The sequence below is a fragment of the Giraffa tippelskirchi genome, chromosome 2 (assembly GCF_054371585.1).
Source record: "Giraffa tippelskirchi isolate mGirTip1 chromosome 2, T2T-mGirTip1v1.2.pri, whole genome shotgun sequence".
Lineage (NCBI taxonomy): Eukaryota > Metazoa > Chordata > Mammalia > Artiodactyla > Giraffidae > Giraffa > Giraffa tippelskirchi.
In genome coordinates this window covers 155292006-155318291 of record NC_137276.1, presented here as the reverse complement: position 1 = coordinate 155318291, position 26286 = coordinate 155292006, and the positions used below count along the sequence as shown (strand labels likewise).

General features: G+C 40.1%; 1 protein-coding gene and 1 long non-coding RNA gene across 5 annotated transcripts in view; one reads left to right on the top strand and one right to left on the bottom strand.

Moving 5' to 3' along the window:
• The window catches only part of RTP1 (receptor transporter protein 1), a 38642-nt gene extending 22396 nt beyond the window's left edge, over positions 1 to 16246 (bottom strand). For 2 of the 4 annotated variants that reach the window (XM_081535424.1, XM_081535446.1), the window contains exon 1: positions 14996 to 15191. The gene's annotated coding sequence lies outside the window, so the exon portion shown is untranslated. Of the gene's footprint in view, positions 1 to 14995; positions 15192 to 16050 lie in introns of those variants that run through there. The other 2 variants (XM_081535457.1, XM_081535435.1) reach the window with 2 other exon arrangements.
• LOC145524043 (uncharacterized) lies at positions 15449 to 25552 on the top strand. Its single transcript, XR_014067095.1, has 3 exons — positions 15449 to 15747; positions 16596 to 16679; positions 23243 to 25552. It is a non-coding gene; the product is annotated as an uncharacterized LOC145524043 (long non-coding RNA).
• Positions 25553 to 26286: the final 734 nt, after the last annotated feature.

Genomic DNA, 26286 nt, shown 5'->3' with positions numbered 1-26286 from the left:
TGGAGGCAGGGAAAGTTTGGGCAGTAGATTTATAGAGGCTTCTATATTACTTCAAGTAAAAGAAATTCTAACTCAAATAGTATAAACAGTTAAAGGAATCTGCTTAAAAGTCAACCTTTTAGATACCCTCGATCAGGAATAGGTTGAGTTTCAAGAAGCCTTGACCAAGTGGCTCAACAGAATCATTGAAGTCCATTTTATTCTGTTTCCCCCTTTCATCTTTCTGTTCTAACTTTTTGAGACAGGAACTTAAACTAAGTCTGGCTTCCCTGGTAGTTGCAAGATGGCTGTCAACATGTGCCAGATAATATATGTTTTCTCTTTTCATATCCAGTGGAAGAAGAAAAGCTTATTTCTCCTAATCTTGAAATAATGGTATCCTGGTCCTCACCTTTGATTAGACCAGCCAAGGCAATCACTTATTGGTCCAACCATTGTGCGAAGGGGCTAAAATTGCATCACTGATTTGGCCCAATCATGGCCCACATTGGAGCTATGAAAGATAAGAGATGTCAACCTGGCTTGAACAGCATGACTGCAATCAAAAAGGGAATGGAAGGATGCTAATATATATACACACAATATATTAAAAAATAGTGGCTCAGTCATGTCTGACTTTTTGTGACCCCATGGGCTACAGTCCCATCAGGCTTCTCTGTCCATGGAATTCTCCAGGCAAGAATACTGGAGTGGATTTCCTTCTCCAGGGGATCTTCCTGATCCAGGAATCGAACCTGTGTCTCCTGCATTGCAGGCAGATTCTTATACAATACATACAATAGGCTTCACAGCTGGTTGGGCCACAGTCAAGTCTTTCCCTTTTTTCTCCAACCTTTGTTCCATAGTCAGCCCCAAGACTATGGGGCCTTTGAATGCTCTGGATGCAAGACCAGAATCCTCCAGGCTATTTACTCCTAGGGCTGAGGTTTGTAGTTCAGTGGTGCTGCCAGTAGAGGGGTTGTTATGCCTTCCTCTCACCTTATGTTCCAGAATTACAAACACATCAGTAACTACATGGGTCAGCTAAAAGATTATCACTTCCCTGATTCAAAACCGTGAACTTCCAGATGTTCAAGCTGGTTTTAGAAAAGGCAGAGGAACCAGAGATCAAATTGCCAATATCCGCTGGATCATCAAAAAAGCAAGAGAGTTCCAGGAAAACATCTATTTCTGCTTTATTGACTATGCCAAAGCCTTTTGACTGTGTGGATCACAATAAACTGTGAAAAATTCTGAAAGAGATGGGAATACCAGACCATCTGACCTGTCTCTTGAGAAACCTGTATGCAGGTCAGGAAGCCACAGTTAGAACTGGACATGGAACAATAGACTGGTTCCAAATAGGAAAAGGAGTACGTCAAGGCTGTATATTGTCACCCTGCTTATTTAACTTACATGCAGAGTACATCATGAGAAACCCTGGGCTGGAAGAAACACAAGCTGGAATCAAGATTTCCGGGAGAAATATCAATAACCTCACATATGCAGATGACACCACCCTCATGGCAGAAAGTGAAGAACTAAAGAGCCTCTTGATGAAAGTGAAAGAGGAGAGTGAAAAAGTTGGCTTAAAGCTCAACGTTCAGAAAACTAAGATCATGGCATCTGGCCCCATCACTTCATGGCAAATAGATGGGGAAACAGTGCAAACAGTGTCAGACTTTATTTTTTGGGGCTCCAGAATCACTGCTGATGGTGATTGCAGCCATGAAATTAAAAGACGCTTACTCCTTGAAAGGAAGGTTATGGCCAACCTAGATAGCATATTTAAAAGCAGACATTACTTTGCCAACAAAAGTCCGTCTAGTGAAGGCTATGGTTTTTCCAGTGGTCATGTATGGATGTGAGAGTTGGCCAGTGAAGAAAGCTGAGTGCCGCAGAATTGATGCTTTTGAACTGTGGTGTTGGAGAAGACTCTTGAGAGTCCCTTGGACTGCAAGGAGATCCAATCAATCCATCCTAAAGGAGATCAGTCCTGGGTGTTCATTGGAAGGACTGATGTTGAAGCTGAAACTCCAATACTTTGGCCACCTCATGCGAAGAGTTGACTCATTGGAAAAGACCCTAATACTGGGTAGGATTGGGGGCAGGAGGAGAAGGGGACAACAGAGGATGAGATGGCTGAATGGCATCACTGACTCGATGGACATGGGTTTGGGTAGACTCCGGGAGTTGATGATGGACAGAGGGGCCTGGCGTGCTGCAATTCATAGGGTCGCAAAGAGTCGGACACGACTGAGCGACTGAACTGAACTGATTCAAAAATAAAAAAAGTTAAAGCAGCTTTTAAAAATAAAGAATTCAATAGTTAAACAGTAAAAGAAAGTTACATTAAATAGGTTAGAAATAGGTGGTTAAAGAGAAATTAAGAATGAAAAAGTAAGAGGAAACAAATATATCAGGTTATTAAATTTATGTTTTAAAGGAGATCATGTACAAAATCTCAGCCACTGATTGGTACATCCTCCTGATCCACACCATCACCATGATGATGTCACATATATAGCTGGTACTCTGTCTTCTGCTAATGCCTAATCTAGGGTGACTTTGAGTTTCTACTTCACTTTTACGCCACTTAAATGTAAAAGGGATTTCTTCAAAATGTTTCCATTGTTGTCCTGTCAGAAAACCATGAAGGCATTTTTTTTACCTTTTTTTTTTCTTTGCCTACCTATAGTGTAACAGGTATAAATTCACAAGACACAGAAGCCCTCTGAAATATTCATTCATCTTTATAAACTCAACTTCTTATGATCATGGATTTCATTTCTTAAAAACTTCTTGAATGTCTTCACACAATGTCTCATCTCTCCTTTCTTGTCTTAACTCGGTTCTTTCCAATCAAGCTTCCATCCCATCAGCCTACTAAGGTCATTCCTTGCAAGAGTCACCAGTGACTTCCTCCCAGAAAATCAGTTGTCAATTCTCAGTTCTCATTTTACTTGACCTTTCAATAGCATTTTTGGGGGTGAAGGGGAGGGCAGTTTATACTTTCCTTTTTTAAACCACTTTTAGAAATTGGCTTCTGGGATACTAAGCTCTCTTGCTTTTCCTTCTTCCTCACTGCCCATTCCTGCTCAGATTCCTTTGCTGGCCCCACCTTTCTCCCAGTTGTCTAAATGTTGAGTGTCCCAGAGTTTAGTCCTCAGCCATGTTTTCTTCTACTCTCACTCCTTAGTAATCTCATTCAGTTCCACGATGGTTCCCACATGTATACCTCTAGTCCTAGTCTCTATCCAAGACTTATGTACCACCCATCTACTGGACATGTCCCCTTGGATGTGTAATAAGTATCTCGCTCCCACTAGAACCTGAGATGTGTCTCTTCCCCTGACCACTCTGATCTCCACCCCTCTACTACCTGCTAAGCCCAAACCAGAAATCATCCTGAACTCCTATTTTCCTCCTTCGCCACAACCAGTTCATCAGCATGTCCTGTGGGCTCTATCTTCAAGATACACCCTTCATATGACCACTTCTCACAACCTGCAGCATTTCACCTAGTCCAAAGCTATCTCATTTCTGGCTAGGATTTTTTGCAATAGTTTTCTCTTTAACTAACGTGTTTCTACTTTTGTACCCTTCGAATCAATTTTCTACCCAGGAGCCAGCGGGGTAATTTCAAAACATAAATTAAACCATATCCCTCCCCACTTCAACTCTCCAATGGATTTCCATCACTCTCAGAGTAAAATCCAATTTTCTTACCATACCTGCAACGTCCTACTTATCTCTCCACCTCATCCCCTGCTAATCTCAGCCTCCCTCCTCTGCTTTCTTCAAACTAACCTTCTCACTATTCTGCAAGTATAATTAGTTCTTTCCCTCCTCAATGCTTTTGCCTTTGTAGTTCCCTTTACCTATGCTCTTCCCCGGACCCTCACATGACTTGCTCTGTTACATCATTCACCTTTCTGCATGTCACCTTCTCTGAATGGCATTCCAAGAACCAGCTGGTTATCCTCTATTTCTTTACCATTAATTTGCTTTCTTTTTAATACTTATCACTAACTCGTGATAAAAATAACTTACAAAGTTATGTGCCTATTTGTTTACTGTATTTGTTTAGTTTTGTATTCTAATGACTAGAACAATGTATGGTACTCAATAAACATCAGGTGAATAAAAGAATAAAATGCCTGTTGAAATGAATTTCCCCAGCCTGCTTTCAGAGTAAGGCTTGGCATCTGAGTTAATAACATTGTAAAAGATATCTTTTTGAAAAACATTCTTTTAGGCACCTGGGCACCGCCCCACTATATTTGGCAGATCTATTGATGCCAAATTCTTTTCAGACCTGGTAACTCAAACCTCAATAGAGTTAGCACTGAGCTTTGTGCTGGTAATAAAGGCCTCTCCCTCATAGGGCTCTTTGCAGCTGAAAAGCATGGTCTCCTTAGCCCCCAGGTGTAATTTGAGCAAGCTGGCCTGGTGAAACTCTCATTTGGGGAGCTCTTTGCCCCTGAGGAGTAAGAATCTATATAATGATGTTGTTATAGTTGTTGAAAGACACAAGGGGGCAGCAAATCCAGCCCTTATTTTTAAAGGCAAAACAAGTCGTCTGAAAACTACAATTTGATGTCATATAGTTGAATAAATCTCAGCATGTCCATCCAATGAATAATAAGAATCAATGAAAATGAATGAATTATAGCTACAAGCAGCAATACTGATAAATCTTACAAACCTAATGTGAAAGAAGAAAGACATGAAAGAACATATATGATATGATTCCATGGGGATAATGTTCAAAAATTGGCAAAACTAAACTATACTGTTTAGGAGACACACAGAAGTGATCACATTATAAAGAAAAGCAAGAAACTGATATACAAAACTGAGGCTTGTGAAGATTGAAGTATTTGCGGTCAGGATGGTACCTACTAAAGACTATGAATCCTAGCATTAATCTATTTGCCACCTTTGCAGAAGTTACAGGAGAAGGCAATGGCAACCCACTCCAGTACTCTTGCCTGGAAAATCCCATGGACGGAGGAGCCTGGGAGGCTGCAGTTCGTGGGGTCGCCAAGAGTCGGACATGACTGAGCAACTTCACTTTCACCTTTCCCTTTCATGCACTGGAGAAGGAAATGGCAACTCGCTCCAGTATTCTTGCCTGGAGAATCCCAGGGACGAGGGAGCCTGGTGGGCTGCCGTCTATGGGGTCGCACAGAGTCGGACACGATTGAAGCGACTTAGCAGCAACAGCAGCAGTAGCAGAAGTTACATAGGTGCCCAATTTATAATTACTTGCTAAACTTTAATGGTTTATGCCCCATTAACCACAAATGGTTAATGGTTTGTGCCTTTCTTTTACATATGTTTATGTTTCACATTAAGGTTTTTTTCAGCAAAAGGAAAAGGAAAGAAGTTAAGAATGTGAGCAAGAAAGAGAAACACACAGAGACAGGCAGAAAGAAATAGAGACTAAGAAATAAAGTAGCAAAGAGAAGTTTGAAGTTATAGAAGAAAGGAAGAGAGACTGAAAGAGGGTTAAAAAGAGAAAGAACCAGGACAGTCCAGAAAGAAATGTTTAAAGGAAGTAGTGTTAGAGTAAGTACTGACCTCCTAAGGTCAATAGTCAAGAGGGAAAAAAAGAAAGAAGGGAGAAAAGATGAAGGGAGTAACAGAAAGAGGTGAAGAGGGTTGAAGACAGAGTGTAAAAGAGGAAACCACAGAGTTCCTGGGAAGAAATACGAAACAGCAAATCTAAAGAACAAGGGGAATTGCCTTTGGCCAGGGGAATGAAGGGTTGGGCAGTCAGCCCTGAGACTTTGGGGGGGGGAGTCAGTCTTACAGTGGGCTGCAACTAGAATATGACAGTGGGAAAGAAAGAAACCAAGAGACATTCGGTGTCAGGAGAGAATTTTTTACCTGTGGGCTTTCATAGAGCTATGAAAGGCAGGACTGGGGCCCAAGCAAGAAGTGTTGTTCAGTTGCTCAGTCGTATCCAACTCCTTGCGACCCCATGGACTACAGCACTCCACGTTTCCCTATCTCCCAGAGTCCTTCACCATCTCCCAGAGTTTGCTCAAACTCATGTCCATTGAGTCGATGATGCCATCCAAACATCTCATCCTCTGTCATCCCCTTTTCCTCCTGCCCTCAATCTTTCCCAACATCAGAGTCACTTCCAGTAAGTTACCTCTTCACATGAGGTGGCCAAAAGTATTAGAGCTTCAACTTCAGCATCAGTCCTTCCCATGAATATTCAGGGTTGATTTCCTTTAGAATTGACTAGTTTGAACTCCTTGAAGTCAAAGGGACTCGCAAGAGTTTTCTCCAGCACCACAATTCGAAAGCATCAATTCTTCCGTGCTCAGCCTTTTTTATGGTCAGACAGAGATACATTGAGAACAGTATGCTAATGGAAATAAACGAGTCATGGAAATAAGCCAGTCACAGAAATGATGTGTGTTTCTGAAGCAGGAGATAGATGGGCCCCAGGGTAGACATTTGCAACTGACCACTTGTTTACACTGGAGCAAGAAAAAGATGGGCCTCAGGCCAGACACTTACAACTAACCTCCTGTTTACATTTCATGAAACAGGGGATAAGTGGGCTCCAGGTTAGATATTTACAACCAGCCTCCTGTTTGCTCTCCAAAATGGAAGTAATGACTGAAATAAGGTTAATAGCCAGGCTTTGTCTCCTAAGGACACCTTAAGATAGCAATGATGGCAAGAACTGCTGCTGCTAAGTCACTTCAGTCGTGTCTGACTCTGTGCGACCCCATAGATGGCAGCCCACCAGGCTCCACCATCCCTGGGATTCTCCAGGCAAGAATACTGGAGTGGGTTGCCATTTCCTTCTCCAGTGCATGAAAGGGAAAAGTGAAAGTGAAGTCGCTCAGTCGTATCCGACTCTTAGCGACCCCATGGACTGTAGCCTACCAGGCTCCTCCATCCATGGGATTTTCCAGGCAAGAGTACTGGAGTGGGATGCCATTGCCTTCTCCGGATGGCAAGAACAGAGAGGGGCTAAACCTTGCTTTAGTAATGGATCAGGAGGTCATATATTTCCCATCCTTGGAGTAAGAGAGACATTTCACATGCTCGTAAAGCCTCCTTCAGAGTCAAAAGCAGGAGGCACCACCCCGTAATATGTGATGCTAATATGTGATCCCAAAGGTCTCTAGGCTAGAATCTATCTTGGACAAAAGCTGTGCACACGTGTGGCTGGAGGGAGGTCCTAGGGCAGATCAGGTGTGGAGAAAGAAACTAGATAACTGGCCAAAGGTGAACAAAGACCTGGAAGAACTGCCTTATATAAATGATTTAACTGCCTCCTTTCCATGCTCCTCCTCATTTAGGGGGATGCCCAAACCCTTTCTCTCCAGGTGTGCACCTCTGTCTTGCTTCTATCTTAACTGTTTTCTGTGTGCCCTCCCACTTAGTGCTGTGCAGTGTCTTTAATAATAAACTTTGTACCTGCATTTACAGTTTTTGCCTCCATGCTGCTGCTGCTAAGTTGCTTCAGTCGTGTCCGACTCTGTGCAACCCCATGGATGGCAGCACACCAGGCTCCCTCATCCCTGGGATTCTCCAGGCAAGAATACTGGAGTGGGTTGCCACTTCCCTCTCCAATGCATGCATGCATGCTAAGTCACTTCAGTCATATCCAACTCTGTGCAACCCTATGGACAGCAGCCCACCAGGCTCCTCCATCCACAGGATTCTCTAGGCAAGAATACTGGACTGGGTTGCCATTTCCTTCTCCATTTTGCCTCCATAAGAAATGCATTTTTCACTGGGGGCAAAGATCCAGGGAAAAAATAGCTTCTAGCCTCTAGCTCTTGCTGGTCTGATGGCTAGGCTTCCAGGTTTTCATCCAGGCTACCCAGGTTCACTTCCTGGACAGGGATTTAAGATCTCACTTCACACCAGTGCTCACTGTTGACTCTCTGAGATCAGTTCTACTCATTTGAGGTATCTGAAATAATCAAATTCACAAAATCAAAGAGGAGAATTGTGGTTGCCAGGGACTAAGAGGAGGGGGAGATGGGGAGTTACTAATCAATGGGCATAAAGTTTCAGTTAAGCAAGAGATTGCTGTACAGCACTGTGCCTATAGTCAACAACAATGACTTGTATCCTTAACAATTTGTTAAGAGGGTAGCTCTCATGTTGTGTCCTGACCATAGTAAAATAATTTTTTTATATCTATGATTCAACATTTGAACAGTAAAATTCCCAGAAAAAGAAAATTATGGAAAGGAATAATTTTCCAAAGCTGAAAACCACAGATTTGTTGATTTAAGGCAACCAACAGAAGAGTGGCACATTAACAATAAAAGGAACCACAGTAAGACATCATGATGAAATTTCAGAATATTAGTAATAAAGAAAATACCCTAATTTCCCAGAGATGGGGAAGTTCACAAGTTCAAGAATCAGGCGTTGGATTTCTCCACAGTCTTCGAAGCTAGCAAATGGAGTAACACCTCCAACATTCTGAGATAAAATTGTGTTCAATCTAGAAGCTTATACCCAACCAATTTCTTAATTAAAATGAGGGAGGAATAAAGATGTTTTCAGACATATGATGTCTCAAAAAATTCCTTTTCTCTCATGCAAGATACTAGGGGTAAGGGAATTTTTAGTTGGATGATTTGGGGGAAATCTGTTGACCTAAACAAGCAGCCAAGGAAGGATTCCAAAGAGGAGAAATCCCTTCATAATGAGCAGATTGTAAGGCTTTGCCTCCAGTGTCATAAACTAAAGTGTCTTTGTGTGGTTTCCTTTCATGTGTTTCTATGAGGTAGGAAACATTAAGTACACTATTGGAAGAAGATATGAGGTACAGCAGATTCGTTACTGACAGCAGGGTATTTTCAGGTGGCTCACAGATGAAATGGGAACTGAAGAGACAACAAAGGCTGAGACACCACATATCACACAGGTAATGGGGGACCTTAAAAAACCATCCTTCATCTACCTGCGTTCTGAACTAGGACCATTTATCTCACCAGAAAAAGACAAAGATCAGGGAAGAGTCACCGTATAGATATTCAAAAAGACCCATGCAGTAAGAGAAATATTCACCACTGGAAATGTCTCACTGGCCACATTTCCCTTGCATACTCCTGTTTCTTTGTGCATCCAGAATGTCTCCAGCAAGTTATCATGGCTGGAAGCTACAACTGACTAAACTTCAGCCAGGTAAGAATTTAATTTAAGCACCTCTGGTTTGAAGATGGAGCATAAAGTTTCCATTTCTTCCTTTCCTTGGAAAGGAATCCAAAGCAACCAGTAGGATGAGAGGCAGAAATGCAAACTCTTCCTTCAAAGAAAGTAGGAGATTGTTGAAACCTCTGTTCACAAAACTAGAGGAAACAGGAAGGATTGGGGAGAATCAGAGAAGGCAATGGCACCCCACTCCAGTACTCTTGCCTGGAAAATCCCATGGACAGAGGAGCCTGGTAGGCTGCAGTCCAAGGGGTCGTGAAGAGTCGGACATGACTGAGCGACTTCACTTTCACTTTTCACTTTCATGCATTGGAGAAGGAAATGGCAACCCACTCCAGTGTTCTTGCCTGGAGAATCCCAGGGATGGCAGAGCCTGGTGGGCTGCCATCTATGGGGTCGCACAGAGTCGGACACGACTGAAGCGACTTAGCAGCAGCAGCAGCCGGTGAACTGGAATTACATGAGGAGTATGTGAAAGAGTGAAAGAGAGAATGCCTACATGATCAGAAATAGATCATGAAGTACATAAAGCACACCTTCTAAGGACAGGTGCACACTCTGAGTTGCAAAAATCTAACTTTTTTTTTTTTTTTAACTGAAGGGATATAGTATACAATGGTAGGTTCTCTGGACTTGGTTTTGAGGTAAAAAGTGGAGAAGGTAAAACTGAGTTACACCAACAAGACATAATTTCAGGTAACAGTCTACCTTGTATGGTGGGGGGAGAACAGAGACTTAAGTGAAAACCCCTGTAGCTGCCTTTTTCCATCATCAGAACTAAAGGATGTAAAAACACATTAAAACCCTCTTAAAATCCAGAACCAAAAGAAAACTTCTGCTAACTTAAAATGTAGGCCTGGCTCCACCTCCATGTGGAATCTCCTGGAAATACTGTATATATCTGATGCAGAAAATACTCACCTCTGTCAAAAATGAGGCCATCAAAAGATCACCAAGACTGCAAATATCTTATTAAAAACAAATGAGGAAAAGAAAAAGAAAACAAACAGGATCTGAAGGACGTTTACCAGGGGAAAAAAATCTGTTTTATACAACTTGAAAACTGTGACTATTTCACCGTGATATTTTTTTAAAAAATAAAAATTTGATTGCAAAATTGCAAGGACACACAGTGTCCCAGGAAAAGTAACACAGAGACATACAGCAAAGCTAAGCTACTGAACTTCAAAGACAAAGAATTCTTTGGGGAGCTATGCAAAAATACTAAGTTATTTTCAAAGGAGAAAAATAAGGCTGGTCTCAGATTTCCCAAGAGCAAATTTCCATACCAGAAAATAGTGGAGCAATGCTTATAAATCCTCAAAAGAAATCGTAAGCAAAGACTAACACACTCAAAATGTCACTCAGTGCAAAGGCAAGAAATAAACATTTGGAACATCTGATGAGCCTTTCTTGTAGAAAATACTAGAAGACGAACTTTAGTCAGCCAGGAGATAAGTGAGAAAGACAATAGGACTGGCATTGAGATTGATCTACTTTACTGTAGGACAAAGATGAAAGCAAATGCAGGGATTATGGAAATAATGCAGAATGTAAATGTAATAATCCTGACTGTATGGGAACAACATATATAACAGATTTGAGAAAAGATTTGGGAGAATAAGTAGGTATTAATATCTGCTGCATTCACTCACACTTTATAGCAAGTCTTCAAAACATATCATTGGAAACTAATAAATCAAGTGAAATTAATGGAAGTTTATTTAGCAATACAAAGGTAAAGCTAAGAAAAATGGTAACTAATATTGAATGGAGGGGTAAAAGTGAAGCAAAAGGAAATATACTAATTTGTGATTACTCACAGTGTGGAGTTAGATTCTGTCTAAATAGACATAGGATTAAAGGTTTTATTTTAAGTTATAACAATAATTGTTAGATCAAAAATAATGTTCAAAGTATTAGAATAAACATATACATTAAAAAAATTACAAAACACATTGCATGGTAGATATTAAAATACTAAAACATAAAATTAAATAATGTGACAAAACTAAGCTAAAATGTTCGCTCTGTGAAAGACATTGCAAGAGGATGAAAAAAACAGCTACAGAATGGGAGAAAAATATTTGCAAGACACATATCTGACAAAGAGCTACTACTTAGAATGTATTTTAAAAACTCTCAAAATGCAACAGTAAATTAGGGACAGGTTGGTAAAAGGGAACAAGCTTTCAGTTATAAGTTGAATAAGGTCAGAGGATCTGAGGTATAGCATGGTGTCTACAGTTGATAACACTGTGTTGTATCATTGAAATTTGCTCAGAGAGTAGAACTTAAATATTATCACTCCCTTACCCCCCAAAAAAGGTAAATATGTGATAGATGTGTTAATTAATTCAATGGGAGGAAACCTTTCACGATGAAACATTAAGCCATTTTGTGATATACTTTTAATATCTTACAATTTCATTTGTCAATTTCACTTTAATAAAGCTGGAGGGAAAAACTCAACAATGAAAAAAACCCAAAAAATCCAATGGAAAGACAGTTCACTGAATAGGACACACAGATGGCAAATCAGTACATGAAAACATTATTGAGAAATGCAAATTTAAACCACAATGAGATATCACTACCTATCAGAATTACTAAAATTAAAAATGTTGACAACACCAACTGCTGGTGAGAATGCAGAGAAACTGAATGACTCATAGCTTGCTGATGGGACTATAAAATGGTATGGCCATCCTGGAAAGCACTTTGGCAGTTTCTGAAAAACTGAACATGCATTTACTATGCAATTCAGCAATTGCATTTCTGGGCATTTATCACACAGAAACCTGTACACAAATGTATATAGCAACTTCATTTGTAAAGACCAAAAACTGGAATCAGCCCAGATGTCCTTCAACTGGCTAGTTACATTGTGGTATATCCATCATGAAATACTACTCAGCAACAAAAAGGCACAAACTATTGATACAGGAAACAATGGGGATGAATATCCAGAGAATCATATTGCTTAAAAAATGCCAATCCCCAAAGGTTATAAATCGTTTCCATTTATATTACAATCCTGAAATTACATGATTATAGAAATAGAGAACAGATTATTTGTAGTAGTTATCATGGATTAAAGATGGGAGTGGGGACAGGTAGAAAGTGGGTGTGACAATTAAGGAGCAACAGAAGGGATTCTTCTGGTGATGAAACGTTCTGTATCTTGACTACATCAATCTCAACATCCTGGTTGTGATATTGTAGCATACTTTTGTAAGATGTTACCTTTGGGAAAAACTGGGTAAAGGGCACAGAGGATCTCTGTGTAATTATTTCTTACAATTGCACATGAATGTATGTACAATTATCTCAAAATATGAAATTTAATTTTTAAAAAGCTGATAGAGGGTATTGTTTTTGTAAAATTACTGAAAATAGATACAGTGGAGTTGTTAACATTTGATACACAAATTGTTTCAGAACAATTTAAAAAAACACATTTTGATGGCATTTTTTGAATATCAGCTGTAGTTGGTTAGTAGGATCAATTGGTCACATCATTTATCAACAGTACTCTTAAAAAAAATCACAACCCAGGAGCATTATAGAATTAATTACTAAAACTAAGAGAACTACTTTCAATGGTATTTTTAAATCTCACATTAACAACGGATAAGAGTTTGAATGTCTTAGCCTGCATAAGGAAATCTTGTCTATAAAGAAAAAATTTTTTAAATATTTTGTTCACTATTTGAAATGAATAGGATGCTTTGTTTCAATCAAAAAAAGTAGAAGACTGACATATCTTTTAAATATATTTCAAAGTTAAAACTCAAACTGTAAGAAAATAAGTTCTCACCATTCCAGGTTCAATGCATGAGACAAATGCTCAGGGCTGGGGCAATGGGATGACCCAGAGGGATGGGATGGGGAGGGCGGTGGGAGGGGGGTTCAGGATGGGGAACACATGTAAACCCATGGCTGATTCATGTCAATGTATGGCAAAAACCACTACAATATTGTAAAGTAATTAGCCCCCAACTAAAATAAATAAATTTATTAAAAAGAAAAAAAAAAGAAAATAAGTTCTCATTAAATGAAAGAAATTAAGGTGAGATTTATCAACAAATTTAAGTCATGTTATGTTAATTTCTGGAGAAGGCAATGGCACCCCACTCCAGTACTCTTGCCTGGAAAATCCCATGGACGGAGGAGCCTGGTAGGCTACAGTCCACGGGGTCGCTAAGAGTCAGACACGACTGAGAGACTTCACTTTCACCTTTCCCTTTCATGCACTGGAGAAGGAAACGGCAACCCACTCTAGTATTCTTGCCTGGAGAATCCCAGGGACGGCGGAGCCTGGTGGGCTGCCGTCTATGGGGTCGCACAGAGTCGGACACGACTGAAGCAACTTAGCAGCAGCAGCATGTTAATTTCATTTACCAACACCTTTCAAAATTTCCGTCTTTGCATGAGTTAAATAAGGATAAGCTTTTTTTTTTTTTTCAATCTGATGAATTGTGACAACCTAAAGTGATATCCTCAAGCTCAGAATTGTCTACTTGGGTGATTACTAAAATGCAGATTCTTGGGCACCCAGTTCATCCCTGAGATTCAGAGTCGGGGCTTTTTTGGTTTGGCTTTCTTTTTTAATAACTATCCTAGAGGATTTTGATAAAGTGATGTAAGCTTTTTAAAGAAATATAGTTCAGTAAAATTCAACCCTTATATATTGGATTGGGCTCACAATTCTTTTATAGTCAAGCTGGAAACATGTCGTTATTAACCATATCTTCTTAATCAATATGAAATTGACTTTTTAAAAATTAAAAGACTATAAAGAAATTCTAACTTTACAGAAAAAAATTGAGGGTAAAATGTCCCTATATCCAGTTTCCTCTATCATTAACATGATGTATTAGCATTGTACATTTGTTACAATTGATGAGCCAGTATTGGAAAGTAACTTTGAAATGACATATTCAAAGTCTCCAGTGGGTGGGATGATGCTGAGAACCAAGCCACACCCATACTCTAACTTGAACAAGCTGCCTGATACTTCCTCTTGAAAGATGTCCTATAGAAATTAATAGCATAATGACTGTAAATTCTCTGCAGGAGTATGTGAACACAGGTGGCAGCTGTACTCATTCAACTAAGCACTTTGGTTGGTGCCTGGGATGGTTAGTGTTTATCCTGGCTCCATCTTTTTTTTCCAGATTTGGAAATGTACTGACTTCTGAGTATGGTAGAAAAGGTCTACGTGATTAATCCACGTGTAATAATGTAAAAACAACATCAGACTATTTGAAGGATACCTATTCTACTGTTGTGTGATTTAATCCATGTAATTAGGAAGGATTTTGTATCTTCAGTTCAAACTTTTATATCCAGTTGTTTGGAAAGAAGATACACTTCTTATAATAGCATCTCCAACTGCAAATCTGAGAAAGGTTTTGATGTACCATTGCAGTTACTGCGAAGATGAATAAGCGGTAAACTGCTAACATGCATTCCTTTATTTAAATTTAGAACTAAGTTAGCATAGATACTGCATTAGCAGGAATCTTACTAATTTTGTCACTATCATTTTTAAATAAAGCGGAGTTTAAATTTTAGTTGCCTAAGAAATCTGTGATGTGAGCATATCATCTTGACTGCCAGCAGTGCCTCTGTGCTAAGTTGCTTCAGTCGTGTCCAACTCTATGCGACCCTATGGACTGTAGCCCGCCAGGCTCCTTTGTCCATGGGATTCTCCAGGCAAGAATATTGGAGAAGGTTGCTGTTTCCTTCTCCAGGGGATCTTCCCCACCCAGGGATCGAACTCGAATCTTTTACATCTAACCTGCAATGGCAGGTGGATTCTTTACCACTAGCGCCACCGGGAAGACTTCCAGTAGGGAGAGGAGCCGATAGGGATGGAGGAAGACTCGGAGCTGAGAGTGGTGGTGCTGATGTCTGAGAGGCTGGAGGTTGCTCGGTGGACCGGGGGTGCATCCTTGAGGCCTTGGCGCATCCTTGAGGCCTTGGTGTCTCCTAACCTGCGAAGGTGTGAAAATCTTTCACTAGTTTATCTGACACCGGAGAATTATTAGTCCATGTAGTGTGCCAAGCGCCCTTGTCGGGTGGCAGACACAGAACAAATAAAGAGTAGGAACCCCACAGCATCCCAAAGCGCAGCACACCCCAGAATCCCTCCCCCTTGGGCTACTCCTCAGAGGGGCGTGGCCGGGCATGCGGGCAGGGCGGGGCCTGTTGCCCAGGAAACCCCTGGCTGGCCCTCAGCCTGCTTCCAGATGCCAATTTCCGTTGAACCGCTGCAGGTGGACGCCCTGAGCGGTTGAGGCCCCCGGACGCCCGTGGAAGAAGAAGGATCTCTGAGGTTCAGGTCCACAGTGGCCCCAGCTGCCTTTTGTGATACCACCTCGGGTTTCAGGAACAGTAGAGGTGGTTCGGGTTGGTTGTTCCCAGAGCTGGTAGTGCCTCGGTCGAGGGGCTGACAGGCCCAGCCCTAATCTCTTAGTCTCGAGGTCTGCGTTCCCCTCGTCCTGGAGAAGCAGAAGTGCAGACTCCAGAAAGAGCCGATGCTGGCCGTGGGTAAGAAATTTCCCTCCTCACCCTCGGCCGTCCAAGCACGGCCCGTGGCTACAAACCACGCCACAGCTTAGACTCCTACAGGGCTTCACAGACCTTCTGGAGGTCGTTCATCATCGCCACCTGTGTCTGGCTAGGAGCGGTGGGAAGTTGAGTAGAAGTAGCTTTAAAGGGATTCCTGCTCAGGCCTGCAAGTCACCTTTGTAAATGTCAGTCTGTTGTTGCCCACCCTTGACCTTATGAACATCTGACGGGTGAATGACCCTGACTAATCAGTGGTTTAATCCACGAAGGCACGTGTCTTACCTGCCTCCTTCATCTCCTCACTTCCTCTTTCCAAGGTTTTCCATTGGCTCAAAAACTTATCTTTCCCAGTGAAAATTTTGGAGTCTTCTTTAAGGTCTAGATCCTCAAGGATAGTCTAGGGAATCTTACCACTTGCATGCTTCATCCAAAGACATAAGCCCAACGGGGACCGGTTTTGTAGAGGGTCAGCCTGTGCAGTTCCAGGACTCCAGGCTCAGAAGAACACTGTTCTCAGAGGGCCCTGTGCTTGCTTTAATGCTCTGCAGTCAAAATTTTAAAGTTCTTAATTTTTGAACAACGGGCCCATATTTTCATTTTTCACTGGGCCCAGCAAATTATGTGCCAACCCTCCTCTTTTTCCAGAAACCTTCATTGATGACATTTAATTATACAAAAATGTAATTACAAGGTTTCTACTCTAGACCTCTGAGCTACTGACACCTCAAGAGGCAGAGGAGGGGTGATTTTACTGACTAAAATGAGAGTTGTTGGGATCTTGAGACCTTTGTGATCCAGTGTTCATCCCCCACTGCCTCATATTTTAGGGCCTTTGAAGAATGTGCAAAATGTGGAAATGCCACATCTCTGAAGGCAACAATGCTTGGCTGCTTGCCTAAGGAGAGAAGCAGGTAAGGAATTGGCTAATCACGTATTAATGGGTGTCTTGGGGGTATTTTTACAGGTGCTTTGGAAGGGCTGGTGCTGGTGGGTGTGGGGGATTCAGAGAACAGAGGCTGACTTGTTTGATATCCTTCAGAGGAAGAGAGAGAGTTGGAGAAAGAGGTTCTAAAGCTATGCCCTCCAGTTCTACAGCCACAAACTTCAGGTGGTTCCTGAGCACTTGAAGTGTGCTGTCTGAAATATGGTGTGCTCTACATGTACAAAGCCCTCCAGATTTCAAAGTCTCACTTTTTAGAGTAAAATATTCTATTTTTAAAAATGAATTGCTTGTTGAAATTATATTTTGGATATATTAAATGTTAAAATTAATTTCAGTTAATTTTTACTTTTTAATGTGATTACTGGAAGATTTTATATGTGTGCTCACATTTCTTTTGGAGAGCTCTATTCTAAAGATTTTGGAGTATTGGAAACTGCTTACTTTAAAAGTTCTGAAAATTCTGCCTCTCCTCAAAAAACTCACATTTCCCAGAAAGTACCCTACCTACCATTGTCCTACCACCCACATCACCCACAACCTTACTAACCCAGTAACTTCAAACTAAAGGCCTCAGCACTTAAAGAACTGCAGCCTAACCATGCTCTAGAATTTCAAAATTATAGTCACTTTTACAGAGAAGGCTCAAACTTCTGTCAGCTGTTGCCCCTAAAATCAATTCAGGTGCTTGTAAAGCTATTTGTGCTGCTTTGGCTCTTTAATTGTTCAGATTGGCAGAAACAAATTATTGAAAAACTGGCGAGAGGAAGAAATAAGAGGGGGAAGGTGGTCACCTCACCAACTTTTACTGCAAATCATTATGTTGTTACAAATTACGGGATTCAGCAGCCTTGGCCTGACTTCTTTTTGTTTGTCATACCACCTCAAAAAGCAACTGGCTTTGGTGAAGAAATTGCTTGGTGCCCTTGTCTGAAGTATAGATAAGAATGGAAGGTTATCTGTAAATTTAAGCTCTCACTTGAGCTTAATTAAACTTCCTTTAGTTAGGAAATGCACAACGGGTGGACTTGAATATCTTAATCTCCAGTGTTTTGAATGGCTCTTAAAAGCAGTATGGTGAGTAAAGATGTTAGCTCTAAACCAATGTACATTAGATGCTAGTCTTAACCCAGTCCTCCTAAAGCCTCTTGTTCACTGGAAAGTAGCTCTAGAAGTTTATGTAAGAGAGCTGAGGCCCAGGAGTCAGCCAATATTGAGAGTCTCCATGTCACTGGATTACCTCAGACTACTGTGAAAGGGATCCGCCCAGCTGCTGTGGCTGCAGCCAGGGCATTTGCTGCCATTCTCCCAGCCTTTGGGCTGCCTTCTGTGGAATGGTTCAGTTTGTTTTCTTATTGCCCACATTTTCCAGAGTGATTCAGTTTTAGGTTTGTGTCTCCCACTAGAATGATTTGGCTTTGTTTGTGAGCTACTTGACCCAAGAGTTTGCTTTGCCCACCCACTGCTTACCCCTTCAACCATGAGGCTCACTCTCAGCTGTGCTCTTTAAGAGCTTTGCCTCATGAGCTACACTATCTGGCCAAAGCCCAGAAGCTTGTCAACCAAAAAAAAAAAAAAAAAACATGAGAGTTGCGAGTCAAGTTTTATTTGGGGCACCATGAGGACTGCAGCCTGGGATACAGGTAGACGGCAAATGCCCATGGCAAGAGACAATTTGTAGTTAACAACCTGGATCTCCACACCCTTAGACTCTTAGATCTTAGACCCTTAGATCTCAACACCCTTCAGTAATCCACACCTGTGGATTACTGAAATGAGACTGCCCCATGAAGTATGGGAAGACCTACCAGCACAGGGATGTATCCAGATAAGAGATAAAGAAAGCTTTAAGCAGAAAAGTCTTGGCAAGTTGAGTTGGAGAGAATCTCCGCTCAAAATACTGCTGAATTTCAGAGGCTTCCATGATTTCACTCAACTTGGAAAGGCCAAGTGCACCTTTCAGCCATGATCAAGTCAGCACCACAAGATAGCACTAAGGTGTCTTCATCAAAGAATGTGAAATATTTAGCTCCCTGAAATGGTGCCTTGGAGAAAATAACTTGAAATTCCGGAGTTTTTGTAATTTGCAGGAGGTTGAAGCCTGAGCCTTAAGACAGATGGCACTAAGATAGATGTCTGTCAAATAGATGTGTAGTAAGAAGAGTTAGTCTTGTCCTGATCTTTTCCTTTTGGCGGTGAAGGGATCTTGGACTATAGGCTGCTTTGAATTTGTAGTTTAGAATTTCTAACAATGTTTTCAATAGACGTAGGACTATTGACATAGATTATGTGCTTAAGTGAGCTTTGGTAGTTTCCACCTTGTAAGGAATTTATTTCATCCAAGTTTTTGAATTTATAGGCATGCATTGTTTGTGATATTGTCTTACTCTTTTAATGTTTTGGGACCGGTAGTGATGTCTCCCTTTTCATTCCACACATTGGTGAATAGTGTCGTTTTTACTTTTTTTTTTATTAATCAGGCTCAAGCAGTCTGACATGTTTGACATCTCGGGCTGAATAATTCTTTGTAGTATGGGGCTTGCCTTTTTAGGATGTAGTATGTTTAACAGCATTCCTGGCCACTACTTGCTGATGCCAATAGCACTGTCCTCCCATCCCTAATCCTGCCCCCATTGTGACAACCAAAAATATCTTGACATTGCCAAATATTTCCAAAATTGCTTCTAGTTGAGAACCGCTGCTTTAGATGACCAATTGTCTTTTAGAGCAATTAAAAAGTAGATGAAAATATATCTTTTATATTTTGCTTTAATTTTATCTGTAAATCTTCATTTTTTGTATGTGTGTACATGCAAATATGGTTGGTATCATAGTCTTTCTACTGAGGAAGTTTTTTAACCTTTATTTTAGTGAAGGTCTGCTGATAATAATTTTTCTCTTTCTTTTTTTTTTTTTGATCTGTCTTAAAAGGTAAATTTTCCCTTAATATCTGAAAGACATTCTCCCTGGTGTAGTATTCTGGGTTAATAGTATTTTTCCTTCAGTGTTTTAGACATGTATCCATTGTATTCTGGGTTGTATGGTTTCTAAGTCCCCACTGTAATTTTTAATTTTGTTTCTCTGTATTGTATCTTTTTTCTGTGGCCACCTTCAGTATTTTCTTTATAATTTAACTTTCCAGCAGTTTGAATATGATGTGTCAGGGTGTATATTTTTTAATATTAATCCTGCTTGAAAAATCTTTGAGTTTCTTGGATCTGTGGTTTGGTGTAGATTTTTTTTTTTTAAGATTCAGCCATTCTTTCTTCAAATATTTCTTCTGCTATTCTCTCTCTTCTTCTGGAATTCCAAATCCCTGCTGAAATTTTCTATCTATTGAGTCATGTTTTCCACTGGAACCTTTAGTATTATGATTATTGATATATTAGTCAAAGTTACTTTAAATTTCCTCTCTCATAGTTCCAACACTTAACGTTCTCTCTGAATATGGGTATTTTGTTTTTTTTCTTCTATTTTATTAATACATGTCTCATATGTCAGGCATCCTGTATAGAAAAACAGAGCTTATGATAAAGAGAATGTATACCTCAATATGAGCGTTTTTTTCTCTGCTGGGTCAGCAATGTGATGTGTTGAATTAATCTAACCACTAGTTAAGGCGGGCTTGGGTTTTGTTGTTCCACCTTCAATACACAGCTAGTTTTGATTTTCTCTAGTGTTACCTTATGCTTAGAGTGTGGGCTGGAAAAGTAGAGGTATCTTCTCAATATTCCTGTTTCTCTCGTAGCTTCCAACCTTTCCTCTGAAACTGCATCTCAAAGGGATCTCTCTCCATGCTTTTGCCTTTCCTTTTGCTTGTTATCTGGTGCTCACTAGCTTGGAAGTGGGGACTGGAGGGTTCTTAGTCATTCTGGCCCAGCCTCTCTTAGGCAAGCCTTGTATTCTTAGGCCTGGAGAGTGGGACTTTCTTAGACCTTCAGTCTCGCTGTGGCAGACAAAATTTCTGCCTTGTATCCTTCGTATGTCTTGAAAAGATGAGAGTCTTCTGACCCTCTTTCAGTGTACGTGCATGTGCCCTAAGTCACTTCAGTTGTGTCCAACTCTCTGTGACCCTATGGACTGTAGCCTGTCAGGCTCCTCTGTCCATGGGATTTTCTCCAGGCAAGAATACTGGAGTAGGTTGCCATTTCCTCCTCCAGGGGATCTTCCTGATCCAGGGATTGAACCTGTATGTCTTAACATTTCCTGCATTGGCAGGCAGATTTTTTTTACCACTAGTGCCGCCTGGGAAGCCCCTCTTCCAGTGTAGGAGCCCTCTAATTGTAATAGCATGGGATCCTGGCCCGAGACAGTTTCCTGCCCTTCCTTACCCAGAAGTGTAGGAATTGTCTGTCCTCCCCTACTTCTATCTTTACTCAGTATCAAAGGCCCCTGGAGACAATAGAGTTTGCTCTCTCTTCCCCAGTGACTTGAAACTATATATTATAGGTGAAGAAGGGTCTGCACAGGACCCTTCCCTACACTGGGAGCTTACTCCCTTCCAACAGGCCTTCACCACCAAAAGAGTCTCTCTCTGGTCTCTTGCTTTTTCCTAAATCTTTCTCATCAGTACCCAGTAGAGCATGGAGAAGAGACTGAAATTGAGGGCAAATCCATTTTTTGTCTGAGGCTCCCAAGGGTTTGGTACTCTCATGCTAGCCCACACTTGGCCTTTAGCAATTAACAATTTTAGCTGAATTCTTATCATTTTGTGTTGTATTTGATGTCTCTTTTGTACCCACACCCTATCTGTCCTTGATGGGTACAGTGTTTCCATGACTTTCAGGCTACTTGACTAGTCTGCAGCTATAGATAGGGTGACCAACCATCCCCGATTGCCTGGGGCTGAGAAGTTTCCCAGGATGGGAGATTTTCAGTACTGAACCCAAGAAAGTCCACTTGGTCACCCTAAGCTCAGATCTCTGATAGGTTCAAGAAAAGTTATTTTGTAGTTTTTCTAGTTGTTAAGGTGAGAGCAATGCTCTTTCTAGATTTCTACATCTTCAGCAGAAGCCAAATTACTGAAATATTTATACATATTGAATCTGAACAAAGATGGTTCCTGAGGTATTAAGAAGCCATATGGGGAAACATCTGTTTCTTACTAAGGCAAAGGGGTTCTTGCGAAATCTTTCCTCAAATAGAGAATAAGAAAAATGAGTTGTCTAACTATTTTTTTGCTTGTCAGGAGCAGATTTATCTCATTACTTCAATGAACTCTAGTTGAAGAGCTGGATTCATACCTATTTTTTCCACAACTCTTGGGTCATTTAGCTGGCGCCAGGTTTGGACTTTACTCCCCTGCAGGCAAGCATCTTCCTGTAGATTTCTGAGTGAAACTTAAAAGTTTATGATCTTCTGTGGATGAGGAAGAAGGCAGAGTATAGCTATAAGCTATCTACAACAAGAATACTGACCATCTCTGGGTAGATGTGTAAGTATTCATGCACATGCATGTGTAACTTTGCTATCAAATGTCTGGAGACATTTGATTTATATTGCTATGGGTGGTACATCTGGTCTAGGTACTTGTTTGTTTGTTTGTTTTGTTTCAGGTATGGAAGCCAGGAGTGTTTATGACCCCTGCAGCCTGCATTAATGGTTGTGAGGCACACAGCTTCAAGGCAAAACTCTGTATTTTGTGAGATAAGGAAGGCTCTATCATTTTCTCAGTTATTCTTTTACATGTTCTTGAGTATCCAGGAGAGATACTTATGACCTCTTGATGAACTTATAAGCTATATATGTGTTACCTTCCTATTAAATGGTCAAGATAGTTTGATTATATAGTAAAAACAGCACAGAAATCATAAGACCAGGAGCATATATAATCTCAACAGCTATGAGGTTTATATGGCTATAGATAGAATTATTTTAATAATAATAGCTAAGACTTGTGTAATGTTTATTATATGTCAGGCATTATTCTGAGAGTTTTACATTCATTAACACATTGAATCCATACACAGACAAAATCCATAATAATAACTTCATAAGTATGATGCCAGCTATTACTATACACGTATTACAGATTAGTAAAATGAACAGCAAGGAGATTTATAGTGTGTTCAAGGTCACACTGATAATAAGTGGTGGTATTGGGACTTGAGCCTGTGTGATCCATTTCCAGAGTTCTTTCAACCACTATGACAGTGGTCAAAGACACATAAAAAACAAAAGAACCATAAAATAAACCAAACTGAAGAAAAACAAGTGCACAGATACAGAAAACAGAGTAGTATTTACATGAAAGGAAGGGAAAGGGAGAAAGAGTGAAATGGGTTAAAGGGGTCAACTGTATAGTGACAAACAAACTGAACTTTTGATGGTGAGCAAACTGGTGTGTGAATATAATTTTGTATGCATGAAGCCTACATTGTATTCGGTATTATAAACTATGTTACCTCAATAATGTTTATAATTATTTTTTAAAAAGACACAGAAGAGGTAAACATTTCAACCTGCAGGGGGGTGTATGGGAATGCGATGTATGTGTATGTGAAAAAAGGATTTTAAAAAACACTTTGATTTTAGGTTATGTACCAAACAAAGACGTGCAGAAATGGAAAGAGGACATGCTAAGGAAAAGGATTCAGAAAATTGTACAGTGATGCCTTGAACTTTGTACGAGTCAGTGGAGTATGAATTACACACACAAGTGTGATCAAATATTTGATGGAAACTTCCTGATGCAGATAACCTGGTAATGATGGAAATGTGGAAAAAAACAACTTGCAGGAAGATTACTACTTCTGTGTCAAGTATTTTCTGCATAAAATACTTGAATACTTTCAGTTTCAAAATTGAAGATTACTCAGAAGCTTCTTGCCATACAGAAAAAAAAAATTGCTGCTGAAAAGTCTTACCAGTGCTATTTATGATAAAGTGAGAATAAAACCAATGAATGGTATGTATAAAGAACTTTGGTTTGAGAGTGACAAAGAACATTATCAACTCACATGAAGCGCAGTAAGATTTGCAAATGACTAGAAAATCTCAAAACCTTCCAAACCAGTTCTGGCAATCCAGAGGACACACAGGCGAGTTGGACAGTCAACAGGTATATCTACAACTTTTTATGAGTCTATAGCAGGGACTCTGACTTTCTTACAAGAGTAAGACGCTTTGAGGACTTGTGATTGGTTTTCAAGCCAAGTGATTATTATAACAAAGTATAGTTTATAACTGTGGATGAGATGAAGTCTTAACCTAGCCTGAGAGTAATCACTAATATCCTCCTTATACTTACAGGGTGACCTAGATGATTTTATACAGCTCTTAAGTGACACTCATATGAACCTGGTATCCTAACAAGGGCAAAAAGTGGTTGTATTTGCATCTTTTCCTTGTCGAAGTAGGAAGTTTCCCCTTTCTTTTAACTTCAGGAAAAAAGCAGTAACTTTTTATATTGTACACTTTTTCTTGTTAAAATTTAAGATGATTGTTTTTCAACTTTGGCGGGTATTTTTACATTGAGCTGTGTCTGACATATCTCTAGGATTTTCAGAAACTTAAGCAGTTTTTCTTAACTCTGAAAGCTATTTCATCTTGTGAGCTAATTACATTAGGAACTAAAGTTGAAGAAGTTATATCTTATAGCTTTATAACTTTTTGCACTTTCTACCTTGGGAATTGACTTTAAATGATAGTGGCATGATCATGGTGGGTAAGCTTAGTGCAGTGGCATTTGATGTATGTGACTCAATGGAAGAAGGACAGACAGTGATATCAATTGCATTTGAATATAAATGTATAGTGATAACACCATGAAATCCCCACTGATATCAAGAAATAGAGAATTGCCAGGAAACTGCAGGAAATTTCTGCATGTTGTTCCAAATTGCAGCCATTCTCCTCCCCATAGGTGACCACTATGCTGACTTGTGTAATAATTCACTTTTTAATACCAATGGTTCTCATAGTATGGTCTGGCAGCCACGTCATCTGGAATTTGTTAGAAATGCAAATTCTTGGGCTCTGTCCCAGACCAAATACACTTACACATTTTTGTAGAATGTATATTTAATATGATTAAAGTATGAAGCATTGATTCTCAAACTTGAGCATATATCAGAATAACCTGGGTGGCCTATTAAGGCACAGATCCTGGGTCCTACACTTACAGTTTCTGATGATCTCTTTCTGTTTTTTTCACTAATTTTAATTTTCCTATGTGCTGGATATATTTGACTCTGCACTGGTCATTGCACTTGAAAGGTTTTTTGTAGGAAGAACTGTGAGACTTGTAATGAAAATACTTTGCTCCAAAGAGTATTTGTGTTTACGTCTGCCAGGCACCTAAGGGCACTGCCTGTCTGGGACCACCTGTTCAAAGTTTGCTATTTCCTGGATAACTCAAGCGATTGTTACTCTGTTTTAATTCTCTTCAAGTTAATTCCATTTTTGTTCACCTTCACTCTGAGATCCTGGAACCCAAATTGTTGTAGGGGAGGGTCTCCTGTCAGACTGTCCGACTTGCATGGACCCAGAGTTTAGTTTTCTATCCCCTTCTACATCCTGAAAGGCTGTCAGAATGGAGGTTCTAGTTTTCTGGGATTATCTTCAGGAGTGTTTACTTCTCTAGATTGTTGACTTCTCTTTACTTTTGCCTGATAATTCCTTACTATTTTATAATCTCTTTGATGTTTTTAAAAAGATTATTTCAAATATATTTTATCCAGCTTTTTAGTTGTTTTCAGCTGTAGGCCTGATTCAAACAGCCTGAACCACCATTAGCAGAAACGGGAAATCTGGAAAATACATTCGTAATGCACAGCAGTTCATCAAAATACTGTGGTTTTTCAAAACATTAAAAATACATGGATGTTGAGGCCCTTAAGAAAAGACTTCTGTTTTTAGCTTATACCTTTATCCAGACATGGGACACACAAGATGATTTTGATACAGAAACTCTCCTTGTGAAAAGATTCCCAGGGTTTCATATTTATGATATTAACCACTCCAAACTGCTCTTATTTTCACTAGTGGGTTCCAAGGAATGCTTCCCACAATTCAGAAAGCCTCACAAAATGCAGAGATGTGCCTAGTACAGGATCTGTTTCACAGTTCATGGCACTTTCTTTGAGGTTTGATTTTTCCATACTTTTAACAAGTCTGGAGACATGAAATTTGGGAAGTATAAATGGTTTATAAAGAGTGTACTCTTATCCCTAGGAAAGTTTCTGTTTGTGATAGCACATGGAGTGTCCCAAACTTTATTTACTGTCAAGTTCTAATCATTTTATGGATAATATTTTAACCACCTCCCTCCCCCCTCCAAAAATAAGTCATATCATCTTTTTTTCCTATGTCAGGTTGATCCCTTGAGGTAGGCAAGATTCTCAATGAGAAACTACCTCTTCCCAACCTGTTCCTGATGACTCAGAACACCTGCTTACTGGGCAAGGATGAGTCTGTTATATTTATCTTTAGATATCTTTTGAAGGGGACTGGAAATAGAAATACACTACTCCTGCATTTGACCAAGTGCTAGTGCCTGTTCCCTTCAGCTCAGATTCAAGAGAAGCATATATAGATAGGACTGGGGACTATGATTAGGACAGGGACAGCAGGGACCA